The sequence below is a fragment of the Betta splendens genome, chromosome 13, assembly GCF_900634795.4.
Source record: "Betta splendens chromosome 13, fBetSpl5.4, whole genome shotgun sequence".
NCBI classification, from domain to species: domain Eukaryota; kingdom Metazoa; phylum Chordata; class Actinopteri; order Anabantiformes; family Osphronemidae; genus Betta; species Betta splendens.
This window is the reverse complement of record NC_040893.2, coordinates 10,064,077-10,086,240: the sequence shown is the minus strand read 5'-3', so window position 1 is coordinate 10,086,240 and position 22,164 is coordinate 10,064,077. Positions and strand designations below refer to the sequence as shown.

The window sequence follows — 22,164 nt, the reverse complement described above, 5'->3', positions numbered from 1 at the left end:
CAGCGTGACCTCTTCCAATCTCCCCGAGCCCTGCGAACGCACGCGTCTTCAGACTCTCTCACATCAATCCCCTTCAATTTATGAGATAACTAATCTCAGATAAGATGAGCGTTATCTGATATCACGCTACACACTTTATTCGATTTAGATGCGTAATCCATGAACATTCCACGAGCAAATGAAGAAATAGGAACAGACAAATGTAACGGATATTAAATAGTTCAAGAACGCGATCTTGAGTGTCACTAATGCAAGTTACTTGCTTCACACCACACCTACAGTATGTGGAAAAATGTTCCTTTTGGCCGTTGCTGTGACTACTTCGCTTCGACCTAGTTAAAAACACGCAGTAAAGAATATTGTGTCCGTTTTGTTTCAGTTATTTAGCTTAGTCTAATAAACTGCTCAGGGCAGCTGTTTCTTTTGGGTGGAGAAAATAAAAGCATGTGAGGAGGGAGGCTGCATGTAAAGCAAAAAAGATACTCTGCAACCTCTCTCTCTAGAAGAGGTTTAAACCTCTTCTACAGTGATGTGTAAGACAGACCGGCTGTGTGCTGTATTAGAGTCTGTGTAGCAGAACATCACATCACCAAGGTAGTACATGTACCAACCTTGGTACGGGTCTTTCAGGTGTGAGTGGCTCAACACAATAGAATTGAATAGGGTGGAACCCCACCCATTTAGACCACACCCCAAATGCAGGGGCCCAAACAGCTTTTTTACCGTTTCTGCACAATCGACCAATAGATCACAACATTTCTGATAAACACTACCAGAGCTGCATGAACATTCCTTTGTTCTTGGGATTGACTGCCCATCCATTACCTTAAACGCTTGTCCTTGAGAAAGTCACATGGGTGCTGGAGCCCATCCCAGCTGTGATTGGGTCACACAGTGGACAGTGGGAGGAAGCCATAGAGAAGCCAGACATGTGGAGGACCTGAGTCCTTCTAGCTGCTAAGCAACAGAACTACTGCCCAAATGGCAAAGCTACCACTATGAAGGCGGGATATGAGGACGCCAAATGCTGCTGGGCCACCAGTGCCAGAACAGGCAGAAGGCTTCAAGATTACCTGACCTGCCTTCATGGGCACTTTTTGGGCAGCAGCCTGTTGACACACACCATGCTCACCAAACATTTTTGAGCAGAACACCCCCCACCCTTTCTGTGTGAGAGTGGAGAGTTTCTATGTTTGGGTCAAACCTGCTCTGTTTTCTTGCAGACACTAGACACTGTTTATCTTCATGCACATTAGATGGTGCGGGTTGGAACCCGCTAAGAAAATGTTTGGTTAAATGGTTAAATCATTTCTACTCCTGTGCAAACATACTGTACTGTATCCACAGCTGGTATGATCCAGTCGCTTCACAGGTACAGTACTGTAACATGCAGATCCTATGCAGTTAACTCCTCCTTTAGATTTTACAGCCCAAACACGTCCTGTCCACACATTTAACATATTTATATTCAGATGTGAGTAGCTGCCCTCAACCTTATCTCACTGAGCTGCAGGTAGATGGGGAGCATGTATAATTCCCCCTCCCTCCTCTCACAGACACATGCATATGTGATACACTTTAATAAAACATGTGACACACTCCAGTTGAGTTATTCTTACTATAAATGCATGACCAAGTTTCACGAGACGACAAAGACAAAAATGTTGTCCCTTAAATAATGGATCTGTAGTTGGTATAAGGAAGGTGTGTTCTGTGTGCATGAATGCAATTTTAATGACATGAATAAAAGCGTAATGCACTTGTCTAATTTCCCAGTGGGTCGCCAGAGTTGCATTATATTTAATTGGCAGTAAGTGTTTATATATATTTTGCATGTATTGAAAAATAATAGTTGAAATCAAAACAGTGTCACAAATCCCCCCACAGTCTATTTTACACCCTTCAAGGTTTCCCCTCCTATAAATCACAAGCAGCAGCGTTAAAGACGGCGCCTACCTCTATCTGGTGCTCTGCGATTTATTAAGACTCAACATGAAGTTAAATGGTGGTGGTAGACGGAGCGAGAACACAGACGTGTCCGGGGAGATGGATCCCAATACCTGAGGAAGACATCAGAGGAAGACGACGATGGTTAGTGACGCGCTAAGGATTGGTATTGACTACAAAGCCTAAACATCTAAGCATTGACGGAATTAGGCTCCGTCACTGCTTCTCTTCCCTCATATTATTTTTTTAAGTGTTCCTGGAATTGAGCGCTTTCTACAAATAAGATATCAAGACCTTAGTTTCATTCATGGCAGGCAGAAAGCTAGAAGTCAGTGCATTAGATAAATCCCCCAACGCCTCGACTGGAAATACTTCTGGCACCTTCAAAATGTGGCCGCTGATGCAGAAGCTATGTCATTTTTTTTAACAATTCATCCAACGTGGCTCCGAGTGCTGTCAAATTGTTTTAGCGCTTCAAGTCAAGAGCACGGACACACATCCAAGACACATCAAACACGGCGCAGACATCCTGGCAGCCGGTTTTCCGGCTATCTGAGCTAACAAGCTGCAGGTTATTACAAAATCATTAGTCTCGTCAGATGCCCGAAGGCGTCTCATCACTAAGATGAGGAAAACGCAATGTGACAAAACAGTTGGACGGCTGATCATCTAGCAGATGCTCAATATGGCTACAATATCAGTCCACAGGTTACCTGGAGATGGGAATAGGAAGGTGGTCTGCTTCACGACTCGTCTTAATGAGCACTTGACTGTACACAGTGTGGCGCATGGCACAAGGCTCCTCTAAAAACACAGTAAACACATCGCTCATAGCAGTCACTGAATATTGTTAATTGCAGGTTTTACTTTCAAAACTTTCCTAATATCCAATGTCATAAATGCTGCAGGCTTCAGTGACTTACTGCATTTATGCAGTTTATAAAAGCCTTTGCTTTTATAAACCACCATGCTCCTAACGTTTTACAGTATATGTCGATTTTTTTAATTGCTGAAAAATCCCATCAGTAATTAAACTATCTATTATGTCTGCTAAGCCTTAGGGGAAGAAAGGAATCATTTGTAATCGCAAAGAAATAATTTGTTACCTTGTATTTGTAATTTATAACCTGCAATTACTCAATTCATCTCCACATTCTAATTAATGGAAGAAAAATGTTGTGCCCAATGAATTGCTAAATTATGCTCTTCAGTTGTTTCATTTGCCTCCTCCTCTCGCTCTTGATCAGGAGTGGATCATCCCCCCACCCCCTCCGCCCCACACACACCCCGTGTTCGTGGCAGTTGCTGTGCATAATCAGTCATGAAGCGCTCCAGAAACGTGGAGATTAACTTTTAATTGCGTTTGATTGCATCTGACATCAGCGGTTTATTGTCAGAAAATGTAAAAAACACAGAAATTGTTCAACAATCTGTGTCTAGTTGCCTCAGTACACACCTACACTGTACGGTAGAATTAGGCCCATGTACTTGTCTGACCCATTAAAACACAGTTTAGTTTTAGTAGTCTGCTTTAAATCCCAGCACATATTGGACTGTGCTCACCAAACCAAACTCAGTGCTGACTAATATGGATAATAAATGCTGATGCCTCTTTAAGGCTGCAGCCTGATTAAATGTTCATTAAGGAAAAAAAGAGTTTGAACAGTACCTCTCCTTTATCAGAGATATTACCTCTATAGCCTAATAAAAACTTATCTCCGAGCTATTCTATTATTGATTCACTTTGTAAGCAGGGCTACACTAATTAATGTAACACTGGTGACTAGCACAGTGAAATCTGGGTGGTGTTTTTAAACTGTAGTCAATTAAACTCAAAAAATGAAGCTGCCTAAGATCGATTTTTTTTTCATTTTTTCTAAATCAGATCCTAAACTCGTCTTTGAACTCGTTCGAAACAGAGCAGCGTCCTTTGAACCGTGACGCTGCTCAGCTGTAGCGCGTGATGGTGAACCTTGTTGGTATTCTGCTCAGATTCTCTATACTTAGCATCTGTCCTTTCCACCCAGCTCTGTTAGACTGTGGTAAAATGACTTGTCTGTGAAGAGGAATGGAAGAGGGTGTAAAAAGCAGGAAAGGTGTGTGTGTGTGTGTGTGTGTGTGTGTGTGTGTGTGTGTGTGTGTGTGTGTGTGTGTGTGTGTGTGTGTGTGTGTGTGTGTGTGTGTGTGTGTGTGTGTGTGTGTGTGTGTGTGTGGTGGTTCTGACAGTGTCCCTGAGTTTCAGCTTTGAACATAAAATTGATAGAAGAAACAAAGAGTAATGTGAAGAAGGTACCGTCAGAGGTTGAAATGATTCAAATAAACAGGGAATACCACACACGCACACACACACACGCGCGTACACACTTGAACCTTTTTTTTAGTTGCTTTTCTTACATACATTTTATCCTCGCCTCCTGTTGCTGTCTATTCTTTTCCACAGCATATCCATCAGAGTATCCTTTCATTAACTGAGAATACTGTCATTTATTAAATTTGATGCAGCACTATATTGCAGAAATATGTTGGGCTTCATGAATTGTGTGTTGCGCTGCCTCTTTGTCCTGTAACAGCTTTCTGAAAGAAGTTGAGACCTGTGAATACTGATCGCTTTTGTATTGAATGCAAATTTTTTCCATTTTCGTCCAATGCCTCCAAACCTCCATTTCAGCCGCTGCGCTGTTTGGATCCTTCTTACTTAATAATGCAAATGTTTCCAGTGGGTGACTGGTCTCATCGGAAGCCTAGACTTCAGATGTCTCCAAGAAGAACTCATAAGATCATCATCAACATCAGTAAAACATGTATGCGGTTCCATATTGCACTACTGTAGGTGCCAGTTAAACTCCTGCATGTACTGTAATGTACAGTAAGCAGACGTTGACCCAGGATAGATAGAAAATAGGACCAGGTCCAACATGTGGCCAGTAATATACTGTATGTGAAGGTTCTCCAAGTCCATTCCATAAAGGATTAACATGAAGAGAAGTGTACTTGTGGTGGCTCATCTTTGATTGAGACGCCTGCAGGTCGACAGTGCAGATATTATATACTTAAAGATTTTTTAATGGCCGGGGAGCAACCTGCCCTCATCTCATCCCCTTTTTCTCTGCTTCTCTGTTTCTCGTGAGACACTGAAATAGCTTCTCCTCACCCCTCTCCCAGCATCCTCCCCTTCTCCTAATCCATTCCACTCTCGTTCTAATCCTGCCACACCACTTCCACCCTCTCCGCGCCTTCCTCTCTCCTTCAGATGCAGTATAATTATCTGGTCATCATTATCAGAATCATTCTGTTTCCTCATTATAAACCCATCTGCTCGGCTCGGCTTTGCAATCCAACCAACACGACTTAAACACACAGCCACGCCGATGCCGAGGAGTACACACACCCGCGCGCTCTCTCTTTGTCCCCGTACTGTCTCATCAGTGGAGCCACTTGAGTGACAGAACACATCAGTAAAGCCGGTCTGAGGTAATTATGTCGAGAGTGAGTAAAGATGCCGGACTGATCTGCTGAGACCCACAGAGAAATGAGAACTGCTTTTCACCCTCTGTTTCTCTGGTCATGCTGTACTGTACAGTACCTAAGGTAAAATACAGTCATATTTTGGATAGAATTACTTGTGTCTTGTGCCAGTGTGGTGTTTGATACAACGGGACATATTTTAGCAGGCCGATGTTTGCAGATGCAGGGAACGTATACAGGCATCGTGCTGCTGTGCAGGGTGACAGTCGCATCACACGTTCGTCAAGTGTGAAGGCAGCAAAAAAAAAAAAAAAAAAAGAACCTGTAAAAACAATTTCACTTAACAAACATGTGCAGAGCTACTGTATGCGGTGGGAGCAGGAACCTCGATGCATCTAATCAGCTGGAACATTAGAAGGTGTCAAGGGTCGCTGCCGTGACCTCCGAAAGCCCTGTCGCGACAGGAAAAGCATTTTAGCGCTACACTCGCACGTTCACGGCAGCAGGATGTAAGTGCATATGTGCGCGAGAGTGTGCACCAGAGCGGAGTGTGATCCTCGGCTCACGCGGGCGCTGCAGTGCAGTACAGTACAGGACGTGACCGGGGCCGCTGAAAACACACTGTGGGAGAATGAGATGCCCTGAAAACCCGTCGCGGAACTATTTCAAAGTGTTTTTAAAGCTTGTCCAATCAGTGGGAGAATGTAAAGCATTCTGCTTGATTAGTGCGTTTGTACGGCAGCTTCCCCCCGCCCAGCAGCCACCTGGAGCGTAGCAGGAAGCAGACGGGGAGAGGGAGAGAGAGAGGGAGGGCGGGCGAGCGAGCGGCTGCAAACGCCATTGATTTTGTGTCTGATGCTAGCTGCTAGCGCCAGGCTGAGCTTCCCGTTGCAGCAGTAGGAACACTGGTAGCCGGAGCCGAGCACATGCTCACGGAAATAGTGCTGTAAATATAGAAGCTGCGTGTGTCACTCTCTCACATTTACTGTACTATACGCGCACTCCACATCTTAGCTGAGGGGTATCGGCAAAGCGTTTTGTGTTCGTGAAGGCTTAAGTAAGATAAGCATCTGCAAAAATGATGTAAATGTGCTTTATGACATGGCTTATCGCATGTCAGTCATCACAGAAGGTAAAACAGATGAATATAAAGGGACAGATGAGTGAGGGAATACCACCCACCCGCACTGAGCCTGTGTTTTCTCCTCATCGACTCAACCACAAACAGAGATGACGTTCTCCAGTTCAGAATAAAAGACTGAACTGACTACTGTATACGTTGGTTTTCCTCGTTTCTCTGACAGTACTCATTTCCTCCTGAGTCTAGCAGTGTAGAGGGACCTGGAAGGGCTTTTGGCCTTGTTAATTAAAGTGCAGGGGATGGTAATTGAGCTCTGTAGTTTTGCAGTACTTAAAAACAATTTGTAGTATTGTGGAATGGCGTAAGATGGAAATGAACTGTGAACCAACTTTAAATGAATCAGCCTCAGCTGAGAGGGGCACATCCACATGTAAATGCAGCATCATACACACACACACACACACACACACACCGAGGGTCCCAGCTGGGCAGCGGATTAGAGATTAGAAGGGAGGATGAATCAATCTAAACAAAGATACATCCCTGAACACCGCTACTACACAGAGCACAGATCCGCTGCCGGCACGTGTGACGTGTTCACATTCTAATATGATCCTTGCAGTTGAGACAACTAGCGGCATGTCCACGCAGCGTGTGAGCTCACTGACAGCAGGCATCCCAGTGTTGACGTGGTACCTGCAATCAGACCCCCCCCCCCCTCTCGCTGCATTTCTTATCAGATGCTTCACTTGTCATCCTTCTGTCCCTGCGTCCTATTGTTCAAACAGAGCTGCGCCGCCGAGCAGCAGGATTAGCTGATGTCTTAATTTACTCCCGAATGTGCAGCAGCAGCGTGGATAATGTCTCGCGCTGTTAAATGATCGGATGGTAATAAGTCAGCGTTCATGTGTATACGAGACAGAGGCCACGGTTTCCCTTAAGTCTCCACCAAGGGACACTGACCTTCATAAATGTTCTCCATGGGGTGATTATGCAGCGCTGATGTGCACGTGCGTGCGTGCGTGCGTGCAGGTGATGGCTGAGTACAGTCTCTTCCCCACCTCCAGGCCAGCTGTGCCCTGTGGCTGATGACGACCGACACGTGTCTCCTCTTATCTTGCCTCATTCCTTCCTTATCCTCTCCGCCCGTGTTTCATTCAAGTCAGACGACTCCGCTCAAATCATACTGTGAATTTTATAAATGATTCCCCTGAAGATCATTTCCTTAGTTTTGTAGCTCAAAAATCGCCCGCTAGCCAAAGGGCGCGTGACTTAGCTTGTGACACTCGTTCATTTTGTTCTTGGGCCCCGATCGTGTTTTGGGATGAGGAAATCGTCACCATGGTTATCTCGGGTTGGAGATAATTAGTCAAAGGAAAGAATCAAAGAAGAGCTGGAGGAAAGCTTGTTAATTAGCTTGGGCTGTGTAGTTTGAAACGTTTCACCAAGTCAAAATACAGACTGTTGAGTTGCATTATGAGAAATTCTGCCCGCGTATCTATCGGCCCGCTGCATCTTTTCCCCAGAGTTTATGAAGATACGATATCAAATTGCTGGTGTATCGCTTTACCTCGGCATATAAAGTCTGTTGTGCCAGGTTCAGACTACACGATATAAACCCGATAATGGCAGGAACTAATACACAGACTGCAGGCGGCTCAGGATGGGAATGGGTGGAGGACGTGACAATGCCGCACCTGCAGGAACAAATTAACTACATGCAGTTCATACAGTATGTGTTCACATTGTGACTTGATCTTCACCAGCATCACAAACATATTTCCAACCACTAAATATGGTATCCTTATGGAACACACACAAACAGACAAGGCTCTATTTCTTTCCATCCAACTTTCCTTTTGTGCAAATTGGTTGCTCTGCTTGGGAGGAGGTCAATGGGTCGTTCAGTATGTTAATCACAGTGACTGTACAATGTCTGTGTCATCACTTCGTAGAGGCACGAAAGCCCTAAACCAGAAAACGATCCTATGTGCATCTGTTTTTTTTATTAGTCGATTTAAAAGCATCAAGTTGAAGTTTGTGTCAGAGCAGACAAATGTTCTCTAGTCCATGACCTTCAGCAAATCATACACACACACACACACACACACACACACACACACACACACACACACACACACACACACACACACACACACACACATTCCTGCATTCAAGAGTATAATCTTGCACCAGCTCCTCTCATCTGAAACAAATTCTTTTTTTCTCCATCTTCTAACCGCTTACACCACCACTATTTCTCTCTATTTAGTCTGTTCACATCACCGGGGAGGCATCGAGCTGTGGTGCGTGCGTGCGTGCGTGCGTGCGTTCCACCAGAGTGAGTTGATAGGTTGTGATAGGTCTCAGGGAGAAAGCCAGACCACAGCAGTTAACACTGACCTCTCCATCACTTTCTCTCCACCTCCCACACAACAGCACCACCTGTCTCCCTCCGAGGTCTCTCTATCCCTCGCTCTCTTTTTGTCTCAATATAGTATATCATGTCTCCCTCAGTTGGTCTCCTCTCACCCTTTCTCAATTTCCTTGTTCTCCTTCACACTCTTTGCCCCATACTGATACTGTAGGCAGCTACTGTCGGTAGAAGCCTTAATATAACAACTCCTTAATTTCTTTCACTTCTTTATTGTTCCCTTTTTCATGCTCCCATCTGTTTTACCCTTTGGTTCCTGCACAGGGAGGCATAACAGACAGTGATAGGCATATTTGATGGATGCCACATGTGTCACATTGTGCTACGAATCCATAACCCTGACCAGCACCATTTATAGGCGTGGCCAAGATGTGTTGGAGGTTATGTGCTCACAACAAGATCAGTTCATGAGCAATAATTACTAATAATAGTTACTAAAATTAGCAGAGAATCAAAGTGCGATTCTTACCACCAACATGCATTGAAACGCTGGAAACGGGCTCGCAAGCACAGGTGAGCTGTCTGCAGAGAGGATCAGCATCGTCTCAGTTTAGTCTGTGACTTCCTACTGGATGTACCGGCGAATGGAATCTTTAATTTACACGTCAGAAGTCTCATCAGAAGCGAGAGAGAGCCGGTGTGTACCAGAGCTGGTACCAGCATCAGCTGAGTGTGTACTGAATGTACTGAACAGAATCTGCAGTCAGCAGAACAAACGGTTCCTGTGACCTGGCAGGAAGAGTGTCCGTCACTCACAAAGTGCATTGTTAAGGTTTAGAGAAAGCTTTAACTCATGAGTTTGCTAATCAGTGATGCTGTAGCCAAGGAGGCCGCAGGAAGTGAACTACATTGTAGTAACTGTATTATTTCCTGAAGTCAGTGGATCTGCTTCCAGCGTGTTGAAACGACTAACCAAAATGCTTCAGTGGCTTTTGGAGCCATAGCATCTGTTTGCTAGCACACGCTTACACTTAGTCAACACGTCCCAGTGAGATCTACTGGGGGATCAGACATGACTGCTGCTCTATAGTGTATGCCTCTCTATCCATAAACAGCAGGTTGATCTCTGCAGCTCCTCTCCCCATTACCCTAACACCATTCAGTCACTGCCTCCATCTGTCTCCTCTCTGACACATTTGCCACTTTCTCCCCGTTTCTCTTATTTGATCAACCCCCCCGCCATTAGATTGTCTGCCCCCCATTCCTCCATCCATCACCTCCTCATTTGTGCATTGCACACTTCCTCACATCTGAATTCAAGCTCCAATTACAGACTCAATTCAAGCCCACGTCCCTCTGTCACTCCGCCCCTGTCTTCACGCTGTCTCCTCTTCAGCTTCCTTCACTGTGCTGTGGTCACCGTCCATTCATTTATTTGTTTCACCGGCCCGATAATGAGGGGATGGGTGATCTCAGCGCTCAATGTGACCCAATCAGCCCTGGCTAATGATAAAACCTCCACTGTCACACACAGCCTCGGCGCCTGTAACATGCCGTGTGTCCTGGACTTCTCCTGGACTTCATTACTGCACAGTTTAACAAGCACATTTGGTCTTTAACTATTTCATCTAATGTCCCTGGGTGTCTGTTGTTCATTCTCCTCTCTGTGCACCAGTCGTCACTTTTTCTGTCTCAACCTGCAGTATTCATTGAAATGCTGGACTTTAAATAGACCTGAGGTCAGCAGAATAGCCACAGATCGCTGTTACTTTTAATTAATTGAAATTCAATGTGTTACTGTAGATTAATTGCGTTTATCAGTTATAACCAGTGCAGTGTGTTTGTGTCTTTCCATAGTTTCCCTCAGATTGAACTAATCCTACAGTAAATGTCAACCTGTCTATCTCTGCCACCTGCCTTTATTTCTACTACTTTCTGCTGCTGTTTCTCTTTTTCAACTTCTAATTAATTCACTGAATGCTTCCTGGCAAAGCACGTAGATCCACTGTTTTGCCAAGCGCCTTCACAGAGACTCACATACAATGTTGCGATAAGCGCACATAATGGGGAATTATCAGCAAAAAATGTGGGTGCTGGCATTCAGACATAAGCGCCTGTAAACACCTCTGAGGCGCCCGCGTGCGCAGAGTCAACCTTCTCAACACAGCGTTTACCACCCAGTCTGCCCTGTTTATTCCTGCTTTGGAGACCGAAACGGCCCGAGGACAGCGGCTAGTGTGCGTTTTTCTAATTGGAAAATTTTATTTCATGGTTAAAACAACACGATGCTATTTATCCTATGTAACTGTTGCTGGACTGGGCACAAACAACCTTGAAGCTTTAGGGAGAGATTTACAGTACGAGGAAGAGTATAGCAGAAGCAAATCAAAGTGATGTTGTTGATGATCTGACTACAGTATTTGACTTTAGATTTATTAGAAATGTACTGAAATAACAAACAATTACAATCAGATCACATAATTAGAACTTAAGTCATATGTCATAATAATAAACTTTCAACCCATTCCATTGCTTTCTACTGAATATATGACCCATAACGTTGTGATGGTAACTGTGACACACAACCTGGTCTGGACTCAAACGCACACTAATCATGTTCCAAAAACTAGCTATAGTGTGTGAACGTTCACTTACTTAAAGCGAGCGTTGAGGGCGAAGTGGCAGCGCGTGGCTGTTTGTGATGCGGCAGTGCAGTCTAGTGTCATTCTGTGCTAATGTGAAGGGCTCAGTATACGGGCCTGTTGTATGCACTTACTGTCCTCGTATGTGCTGTGCAGCCGTTAAGTGCAAACCGCTCTCTTGTCTTTCATAACAGGCCGTCATTATGCTCGCCGGAGAGGCCGAGGGACGGAAGCGTATAAAAACTGCATGAAAAAGTTGCTATATTTAGCGCCGGGCTCTTTCGGGAATGAAAGAAATTAAACTAAATAATGAGATTCACTAAGCGTGCTCAGGACCGCTTAACTTGAAAGTTTTCCTTACTTTGTTCTGGCTCGTACGGACCCCCGTTATATGGTTTCCTCCTTCCTCTGTCCCAGCGTCATCTTCTATTTGACTTTTCGCATTTGGCACGAGTTCGATGGAGGAGCCCCACTGCAAGCGACTGCTCCCGGTCGATGCCGGACGACCCCCCGCCGAGCTCCGTTAAACGCCCACGGCCTCGAAAAGAACCCAGGAAGTGGAGTTTGAATCGTTTTAAAGCGTCTCCGCCTTTGAGACAGAGACTGAGCGGAGAGGAGTCCTCCCGGAGCGAGCGCTGATTTACTGTGCGGAGTCGCAGCAGAAAATCGTACCAAAGGGATTGTTTTAAGGGGAGATTTAACTCGCTCCTTTTTTCGGCAAAATGAACTTGAGCTAGACCTTTTAACAGCCACTGATTTACATCAGAGATATCAGAACTGTGAGAGACAGGACATTAATGGGAGGTAGACACAAGGATGATTGTTAAACAATGACCCTTTTAATTCTTTAAGGAATAATTGTTAATGCACTTCTATTACCTTTCTCATTAGTTCCCTTCATTATGCAGTAAAACTGTGTCTATTTGTCTTTCGGGGCTGTTTTTACGGTCTATAAATATATTTTTTGTCAGTGCCATGCAGGGAAATGAGCAATACGTTGTCAAGAACGTTATGCACTGCTTTGATTTCCCTCCGACTCCCAGCAGCTCCTGGGGTGATGCACTTTCACTGACCTTGGCCAAGTTATAGTGGATGTAATTCAGTTCAGCCATAATGTCTTGGGTGTGCAGCGAGTCCAGCAGTATCTCACTGTAACATGACCCATAATTTATTTATACATTCCTCCTCAGGTTTCTACCGCACAGCAGCAGCGCACAACACTAATCACGTTTCACTCCACCACTTCTCTGCGCCTCTTAAAGTTTCTGACTGTCATTTCTTCTTTTGCTGACTTTGCCCGCTGCTTCCTGAGCTTCTGGTTCTCCAAGAAGAGGTTGATAACGAGACTCAGCTCCAACATGTTCGTCTGCACGATTGCTTGAGTTTAAGTGAAATCAGAGTACTGTATTTGAGTCATTACATGTGAATACTGTTTTGAGCTAGTTCCATCTACATCTGTACTGTTTGGGGACACGCTGCAGCGGTGCTTCCTCTGATCTGCCCCTTGCATCAGCCTCTAGGACTGCCGGATGCTGGAGTTTTTCCCCTCAGCACTCATTGTGTCTGCATCTTCCTCCATCAGCAGCGTGAGGTCCTTCCACTGCTAACTTTACAAATCTGTCGGGCCGATCCCTTTGATTACCACGTCATGGAGGATGCTGGACTGGTTGTCCGGCAGACATGAGACCAACACGTTCACATGCTGTCAGATCAGTGGAAAGAAGTGCTTTACAGTAGGGTGTGTTTCTTCAGCTGAATAATTTATTATTCTCCATTATTTATCATTAGCCTCCATGATCAGACTGGAGTTAACGTGCCCTCTACCAACATGTGCAGTCTTAACTCCCCACTTTTATGGGCAGCGTTCAACCACTGCCTTTTTATTCAGCAGCCTCGGCCTCCCGTCTAATCTGATGATAAATTGTCACCCAAAAATCACACCCTATTACTTTTCATAACTATAATTACAAAGTCCCCATTACAGCAAGGCACAACTGTGTACTAAGGAGCCATTGTGGCTCTACTCTGCTGCTGTTTTTATCTGTTAACAGTTGGAGGGATGAGTGTGCACTGAGTCAGCTCCACAAGCAGTCCGCCGCAGACAGTCGAGTGACCACTTTCAGCACAACAGTTCAAGTATGGGTGATTGAGAGTGGAGTGGTTGGTGGATGGAGATTAAACCAGTCTGGTAAGCAGCGGCGCTGCTAACAGGGCCGCCGTTGCGCCACCGGTCACGTTCCAAACGACGGGCTAAGTGGGGCCGGGGCGGCCGAAGCCAGGACAAACTACAAAGCAGAGGTTGCTCATGGGCGTGGGATTCTTCTGCAGGTGAAGTGACAGGTTCATAATCTATATTCATCAAGACGGCGAAGGAGCACACACCAAAGGAAGGCTGCAGCGGGGGAGAGTTAGAAAAGAGGATAAAGGAGCAGCCATTTAAATCAGGACTGCGAGATAAAAGGGAGCGAGAGACAGGGTTGCTCCTCATGAGGCATCTTAATGTCATCCGCAGGCTTCCCTGAGGGGATGCATACACAAACACACAGACTCACCCGCTTGCTATTTCTCCCTCTCCCCCTCTTTCTCATTCTCTTGTCATCTGTCCAGTTTCTCCCTGATAAATTCATTCATTCTTCTCTGCTTCCAGTTCTTGTTTTTCATTAACTTTTCCATTCCTCGTGTTGTTTTGGCGGCTTTTTCTTCATTTGTACCCTCATTTACTACTCAATCATTACACAGGGAAAATTTAATCCTGCAACCGGTGGCTACGCTGTGTTGGCAGCTTCAGAAATGTATATGAGAGAGACCGAGTGTGTGTGTGTGTGTGTGTGTGTGTGTGTGTGTGTGTGTGTGTGTGTGTGTGTGTCTCTGTTTGTGTGTGTCTGTGTGAGTGTTTTGACTGGATGCCAGTTGGCCTGTGGTGCAGCAAGCTGTCCTAATGGAGTGATCCTATGAGGCCATTCAGCCAATCTGAATTTGTTTTAAAGCAGGGAACGGACAGGCTCGCACTACAAATATTTAAATCCATAAGAGGAAAATCAGGAGAATAATAAAAAATAAAAGATTTTGCTAATGTTTCAAAAGCAGAACAATGATCAGTTCATGAACTGTAACAAAAAACAATTAACTGCAACAAAACTGATATAAAATTGGATGAAAAGTTTGTACAAGGAGAGGAAAACAGTTGAAAAGTAAGATCACAAGCAGAATCATGGGGAACTCTCAAATGTGGAATGCTTGTGTGTAATAACTGAATAGCACTTTAGCATATAGCAACACACTATTTTAAATACTGCTGAATTTTAATTTGCATTTGTTATAGTCACAGTTGCTTTTGTCTCATTTCCTAACAAGGCGCCCCATCGACAGCCTAATGAAGACTAAATGACTTTTAGGACCCGTATTGTTTCCTATTCCTAACAGCGGTAATTAAACAAGCCACATTAATAAGATCCTTGTGGCATCAATACACTAATGGAATCAGCTCATAGTTGATCTGATCAATCAGGTGGCCTTAGATTAACAAGTGTTTATCTCAGTACTTCAACCTGAAGTTGAAATCCTGCCATGTGGTCCAGTCTCTGGAAGGGTTGATGAGAGTTGATGGGCTGCTCCTTCTCTCTGCTGCCGAATCACGGTCTCATCAGTTACTGGATGGATCTGGTATGTGTGCCCATGATGAAGTGTAATGGTTTTCCCATTCGACATTAGTAGTTTTGAATGGGAGGAGTCAACATTTCTTGAACGACCGTGGAACTTTAAACCACTGTAATAACTTTGACCTTTTAATTACAGCAAGTGCCTCCATCAGGTCAATAGAGCAGAAGGTCAGATACTGTAATCTATAAGTAGATGTCAGCGGAACGGAACGGCTTCCCATCAGCCTCTGTGGTTAATTAAGCAAATGTTAGCACACTGTACTAACACTGGTCGGTGCAGTGGGATATTCACAGGCTCAGTGGCAGCAGTCGCCTTTTAAAGGTCCATGTAAACAGCTTAACAGGACGAGCCTGGACCTGAGCACGGGAAGCAGCTGATTGTCGGCGCAGGCCATGCATGTACCTGGATGAACGCGAGCGAGAGGAGGCTCGGAAGCAGGAGGAAAACCATTAGTCAGGCAATCGAGGCTGTCAGCGCTCCTAGTGAGGCTCCACAGCTACAGTAGCTGGGTGCGCGTTTTAGAGAGCGAGCACAGCTGCACGGGCGAGATGAGGCACCCAGCAAGCACGAGTGGCTTCATCTTCCATTCTGCCCAGAAAACACACACCAGCGCCACACTCCACCTAAATAATAGACGGGCTTTACATGATATATTCACGATACAGTCCCAGCTCGCACACGCATGCACGCACACACGCTGACAGAGCAACGCCCACAGCCTGCCATCCATGTCTAATATGTCTGCATGCGGCATGCGCTTGCCCTCACCCAGGCAAAAGTCAACGGGAAAAGTTACTGTTTACAATGGCAGGCCTAAGTTATAATTTAAATTTTTGTTCTAGTTCCCAGCTGTCACCCCCCCCCCACTCCATTCTGGAGACAAGACAGGAAGCCGTGGCCCTGTGGGAGATGTCACCCAAATCCTCTGTAAAAATAATTGGCTTGAAACCACAAAGTTCATCTGCACAGCACCACCCGAAAGCAAACACACAGGGTAGCGCGTTCTTCCCACAGCAACGCTGCCGGAGATGACAGACTTTTATTCTGAAGGGGCGCCTCCAGGGGGGTACAGTAGAGTAAGTTAGCAGGTTTCACGGCTCTGGTGTCACTGGGCTTTGCTTTCAGGCCTTTTACATCAAGTGGTGTTAACGGCAACTCTTCTGTAAACCCCACAGAATTTATAGATAGAAAATGAATCACTCGTTTAAGCTGTTCATTAATATTTCATTTTAGGCTTTGCTCCGCTCCGTTCAGTGCCTGACATTAAACGCACTATAACACGTTTCTCCTCCACAATTTGTAAAATTTATGTTACTCACTCCGCATTTTTGTACCAAAAGAAATGTTGTTAACTTGAAGTCTTCATCCTTTGACACAACTAATCTAACTTTATGTCTTACCGTTAGATAAACAGAGCATATTTAGGTTTATGTAACTCAGTGGGTACACAAACATTAAATTGTATAATAAGTTATATTTACCTCACATAACTCAGTTACTGCATGGTCTCTGTTCTGTGTTTAAATACTAGCTTGTTTCTCTCTGATCCTCTTTGATTTTTTTACATCTGTTCTCCACCTTCTTCTTTTTCTCATCACCATCTAAATCCACACACACACACACACACACACACACACACACACACACACAGTGGACAGTTCATTCATTTAGAAAGAAGAATATCAAGTTATACCGGTTCGTCTAATCTTCAGCAATTGAGAAGAAAATTACATATTGACAAACACGTCCTCTTTCGTAACAATTAGATTATTTCTGTCGTGAGTTATGGCCACTGCTTTTAACTCTGTCAGGCTACAGTGAGCTATCCCCGCTGACTTTGACTGCAATATTGCTTCCACCCGACGCTGAGCTCATTTTCCCTGCGTCTACATCTACAGTGAGAGAAGTAAAATTATATGTAGGCAAAGCTCTCTGAGCACTGAATACACATACCGTAACAAGGCAGGCACCTAAACACCCTTTGCTGATGTTTCTCATCAAAGCATCCACTGCTGGTGCTGTTTGCTGCAGGCAATATTGTCACTCTCCCCAAGCTCGATGAATTCTAGGGAAGCAATTTAGTGTTGCACTGCTGAGGTGGAAAGACAAAGGTGAGCGCGCCGGTGTGCTGACTGATGCTAATAACGGGGGGCAAGACGATATTAGAAATAGGAACGAAATTAAAAAAGATAAAAAGAGGAAAAACGCTGACCGGAATAAGATGACTGACACCCTGTGGGGGTTGTGGGCAGCTGGTATCCCAAATATAAATAGCAGCTTTATGTTATGCTGAGCAGATGTGTGACTGAGCGGATCCATATTCATCTTTGCAGGCTCATTTAAAGCATCATTAAAGGTCGGATCAACCAGGAGCTTGTTCAGAGATCCTCCGCGGCGAAGGGCTTCAGGGTGAGGTGATGGAAAGGCAGTTGATCCTTTATGAGGTGTTTAGATTCATTCCGAGTTCTTCCAGGTCTGTTTAAATGAAGTTTTCTGTCTGTCGGTGCGCTAAAAGCGTATGAAGGTGCATAAGCTGCTGCTAATTAGCGCTGCACTTTGAGGCGGGAGCTGTGACGTGGCAGTGACTGGGGAGTTTAATAGGTTATTAGAGGCGCTGTTGTAATCTTGGCTTTCAGCATGGAAGCAAAGGGAGAAGAGGGAATGTCATGAATAAAAAGGGCTTCAAAATGATCATCTGAGGATTTTTTTTCCCTTCTTCATGTTCAGACAATTGTTTCATCCAAAAGCAGCACAAGAACCAAAGTAATTTATTGCTTGTCAGCCCTGGAAAACAAGGACTCGGTGCCATTGGCAGCGTCTGGCTCATGCTGTTCGACACATAAACAGACACGTGCGCATTTACGGAGCACGTATCTATCGCCTCGCGCACGTATTCTCACACTGGCGCCCGCACCTTTTGTGACCGCACTTGGCATGAGGCGCGAGCGAGGAACTTGTGGGGTTTTGAGGAGGGAAGGCGCTTTCATTTCAAACCCCGCGTGCGCTCCCACGTGGGTGTGTGACATGAACACGCCGGCTTCTGCAGGTTCGTCTGCGAACCGTGCAGCCTGGCCACGAGGATAAGCCTTTGCTTTCATTCATTGGGGTTAATGTGGACTCTGTGGGGGCCAATCCATGACTGTGTAAATGATGTGTCGTGTTGCCTAAACCAGTTGTTTTTTGTTTTTTTATGTTTTAAGCCTGGTAAATCCTAGGATTGGCATCTTGGAACGTGCCCGTGCCATCAGGGAAGAACAAATCCATCGCCAGCTGAAACACATTAATATTAATCAATATAGTAATTATCCCACGGAAGCCTCTCACCTATTGGCTTAGTCTAATCTGGATGGTGGCTGTTTTTATTTTGGGCCAGGCAGCGGATGAGACATTAATATAGCCACACTAGCTGGATATAGCTCATTTCCTCACTCTGACTTTTTCCATTCGGTCCCATTTGCGCTTGAGTGTGATTTATATTTTATTATCTAATAGTCCCAGTGCTCCAGTGCCGCAGAGTTAAGACACATTATAAGCAAAATAGCAATTTCAGGATTAATTCCGGAGGAAGGATGAGTGTCAGAATCAGACGTTGCAGTGAGTGTGGTACAGTGACGCTAACTCTCCATCTCCGGTGCTTTACTGAGCAGAGGAGCGGGGACTCGGAGCCGAGGAGGAGGGGACGGGTGTATTGTAGCATCTCCTCAATATTGTGATCATTGTCAGGGTTCTGTGTGCGGCTTAATGTGTTAGCATGTGCACCGGGCACCACCGACATGCTTCACAGCTCCAGTGGCAGTAGTTACAGCAGTGTGTGTGTGTGTGTGTGTGTGTGTGTGTGTGTGTGTGTGTGTGTGTGTGTCGGAGCAGCCTGGGGACAAAAACCCGCTGAGCGTCACCGTCTCCCATTAGCAACCATTCTATTGTAATACTCGGCGGTGGAGGGCCGCCCATTTACCCATCACTGCAATATAGCGTCTCACTGTTGGAGAAATGAATGTTATCGCGCCACTCTTTGAATGGCAGGGACAAAGAAAAGGCAGGCGAAAGGAAGAATGAGGGCGGACGCGCCATAAAATGAAGCGCACTAGAACAGAGTTAAAGTGAATAACCGTAAGGACAAGAAGAGGCATCTGCTCTAAAGCACCCACTTCAGCACCCCCTGCCCCCCCTCCTCCTCCTCATGCCCTCCATCCCTTCACCTCCTCATTTATATTCCTCATCTCCTGGTCTCGCTGATCAGTTTCCGCTACGTATCGATTACTGCTATAACTGCACAATGCTCATCACGCGGCCTCAGGACTCGCTCGCTAGCTCTTTGTTCATGAGGTTCTCTGCTGCTTTTCAGCTGGTCTAGATTTGGGAGCACGGCTTACTGTTTCTAGAAAGCGTCCCGAACCTTCGTCTCACCACATGCCCCTGCGTGATCCTTAGGAGCGTCAATCCGGCAGTGGATTTGTGCTGTACATCCTTTATTACCTGCTAAGCAGTATTATCATTATTAGGTGCTCCACAGGAGCAATGAGAATCGCTCTCTGTTTACTCATTTGTTTGTGCTCTCCTGTTTAATGCTTTCCGCGGTGTCTCTTGACTGGTGATTTATGGTGCGCACTGTTGGGATTCTACAGTTCAGGGGCCCAGTTCTTTTACGAAGGACACATAAGCTGCTGGGGACTGTGATGATGTAGGGGGTAGGATTGTAGCTTCTGCCTTCCAGAAAAATAATATTTCTCTATAACTAAACTGCAAATATATATATATATATATTACTGCAACCCATATATGTGATGTAATAAACACAAACAATTGTATCATATTGTTACTATTGTTTTTTGTGTGTACGTGTATATTATTCTTTCTGTTCTAAAAGCCACACCCTCACTTCCTCTTTCTCTCCACGCTAATGTCTTATCTGGGTTGACGTTTCATCGTGCATCTCATCGAAGAGTGGACGAAAATGTGTATGAAGCAGAACGTCTGTTGGACAAGGTGGGTGAAGGTCAAGATGAGTGAAACGTGTGAGGATGGGGGAGACGGGCACAAAAAGCAGGAAGGAGGAGGTTGAATGGAGGGAGCGAATAGAGGAGACGAGAGAACGCTGAAGGGGAGGTGAAACGCAGACAAGAGCCCCTTCTGGTCAAACAGAACCAAGTGCTGTCAGGTTGATAACACCTGCGTTCCTCCCAGGTGCGTATTTGCCCGAACGCCTGTCAGCGGCGGCGCCAAGCGGATGAAACCCGTGTGTGGACTGACAGGTTAATGACACCCCCGTGTGAGACGACTGTACAGTACGAGCCACAGAGTGTTTTAATTCCACACCGTAGCCACTTATGGACGGAATCGTCCGTCCACGCGTCCATAGAAGTGGCGTCGTGTGTGTGAAGGAAGACCGGGGGGGGTTAAGTTGGTCCAAGGGAGTGTGTGATAGAGGAGGCGATACCACTGAAAGAGCCTGAACGAGGCAGCGGAGAGAGGAGCTCTCCAATATGACATACTATTAGGCCTATTAGGCGAGAGCACGCGGCTGCACAGCCAGGAGACGGAGACGGACGGGATAATTGTACAGCGCCTATAGCTTAAGGCATTTTTCATGAGAACCCACTTCAGGGAAGAAGCCGCACAATGTAAAAACACAGCAGGCTGATTGGTGCAGCCCCGCTGAACCTGATTTGAAGGCAGTGACCTTGCAGTCCGCGAGTCTGCCTCTGTAATCTCAGAATCACCCTTGACTACTATCTGTGTGTGACTCGCACTATATTCTTCCCCTCAGCCTTCTCCCGTGATGGAGATAAGGATAAAGGGCAGGGTGCTTTAGCGGGCCCTTTCGGGACCCACGGGGAGCCCCGTCCGGATGGAAATTCAGCCTGCCTCTATGTGCGGGCGGGGGGAAGGGGTGGGGGTGGGCACGCCGAGCATCCTTGCACCTGGGTCCGCTGCAGCCCAGCTATGCCTCAGGCTGGCACCGAGCCCCGCAGACGCTTGAAAGGGGATCAGTCTGTACTCTGAATGATGAATGAGATCAGCTTGACTAAGGCCCCGAAACAGGTCCAAGTCACGCTCGTCGCCATCGCTAGCAGAGGTCCACGGGGTAAATGGCTGCGACGCGACGCCGCGGCTTTGACGTTCTCTGCACGAGCAGTCGAAAACAGGACAAGTGACGCCTGCTTTGCTGTAACAGTGACTGTGTGTGTCTCCTGGTGTTTTGCCCGTCAATGCCACTGACTGCATGACAGTGTAACTTGGTGCACTTAAATCACCTCAGCTATGCTTGAAGATAGTTATGTAACAGTAGAGGCAGTCTGTCTGAATCTGTCATTCAGTCTATTCAAACATCCATCAATAGTTTTCCTGCTTTATGCAGTTTGATTGGCCACAGTCTAGACGTGCACCAGCCACAAGCACCCCAAAATGCTGCTAAGCTACCAAATGAGGAAGCCTTCCGTGCACTTATAGAAACCAGGGAGACGCCGGTGGCCACGTCCCGCTTCGCTTCATTAAATCCATGCACCTCAGTCTCTTTTACTAAAGATGCAGGAACAGAAAAGCAGCACGGGGAAAGAAAACATGGAAATATGTATCCAGAGACGTCGCGTCGTCTTCTGCGAGCTGCCGTTTGAAGGGAGGCGTTTGTGATCTCGCTGCCACTTTTGTGGTGACTTCTGTTAGACTGTAGTCTGGATTTGCGCATGCTTCCGCTTCTCTTTGCAGGCTGCCTGCGTTTGAAACCGCGACTACGTCCTTTATTGTCACCGCTCAGATCAGCCAAACTGCTGCACGTACTGTACACGAGGCAGGTGACGTTTGGGCGTTCGCATTATATTATTTGTAAATAAATCATCTATGATTATAAAATTTGGTATTTGCAAATGATCAGATTGCATCTATAATAAAACCTCTAGGAATTTTAATCATCATATAAATGAATGAATAACATCATGCAATGTCAGGTTCTGAGATCACATTACAGTAGATACATAGAGTAAAGTGAACGGGTTCTG

General features: G+C 45.7%; 1 protein-coding gene and 1 long non-coding RNA gene across 16 annotated transcripts in view; one reads left to right on the top strand and one right to left on the bottom strand.

The window, feature by feature from the left end:
• Positions 1-22,164, top strand: part of LOC114868382 (uncharacterized) — a 129,734-nt gene that overhangs the window by 69,485 nt on the left and 38,085 nt on the right. The window lies entirely within an intron of this gene.
• zgc:172282 (leucine-rich repeat and fibronectin type III domain-containing protein 1-like protein) overlaps positions 1-22,164 on the bottom strand; it is a 107,288-nt gene that overhangs the window by 57,798 nt on the left and 27,326 nt on the right. For 7 of the 12 annotated variants that reach the window (XM_055513760.1, XM_055513762.1, XM_055513759.1 and 4 more), the window contains one exon: positions 1,957-2,060. The exons of 3 other annotated variants lie outside the window; for them this stretch is intronic. The gene's annotated coding sequence lies outside the window, so the exon portion shown is untranslated. Of the gene's footprint in view, positions 1-1,956; positions 2,061-2,660; positions 2,752-22,164 lie in introns of all 12 variants that reach the window. 2 more of the 12 variants (XM_055513761.1, XM_055513763.1) reach the window with 1 other exon arrangement.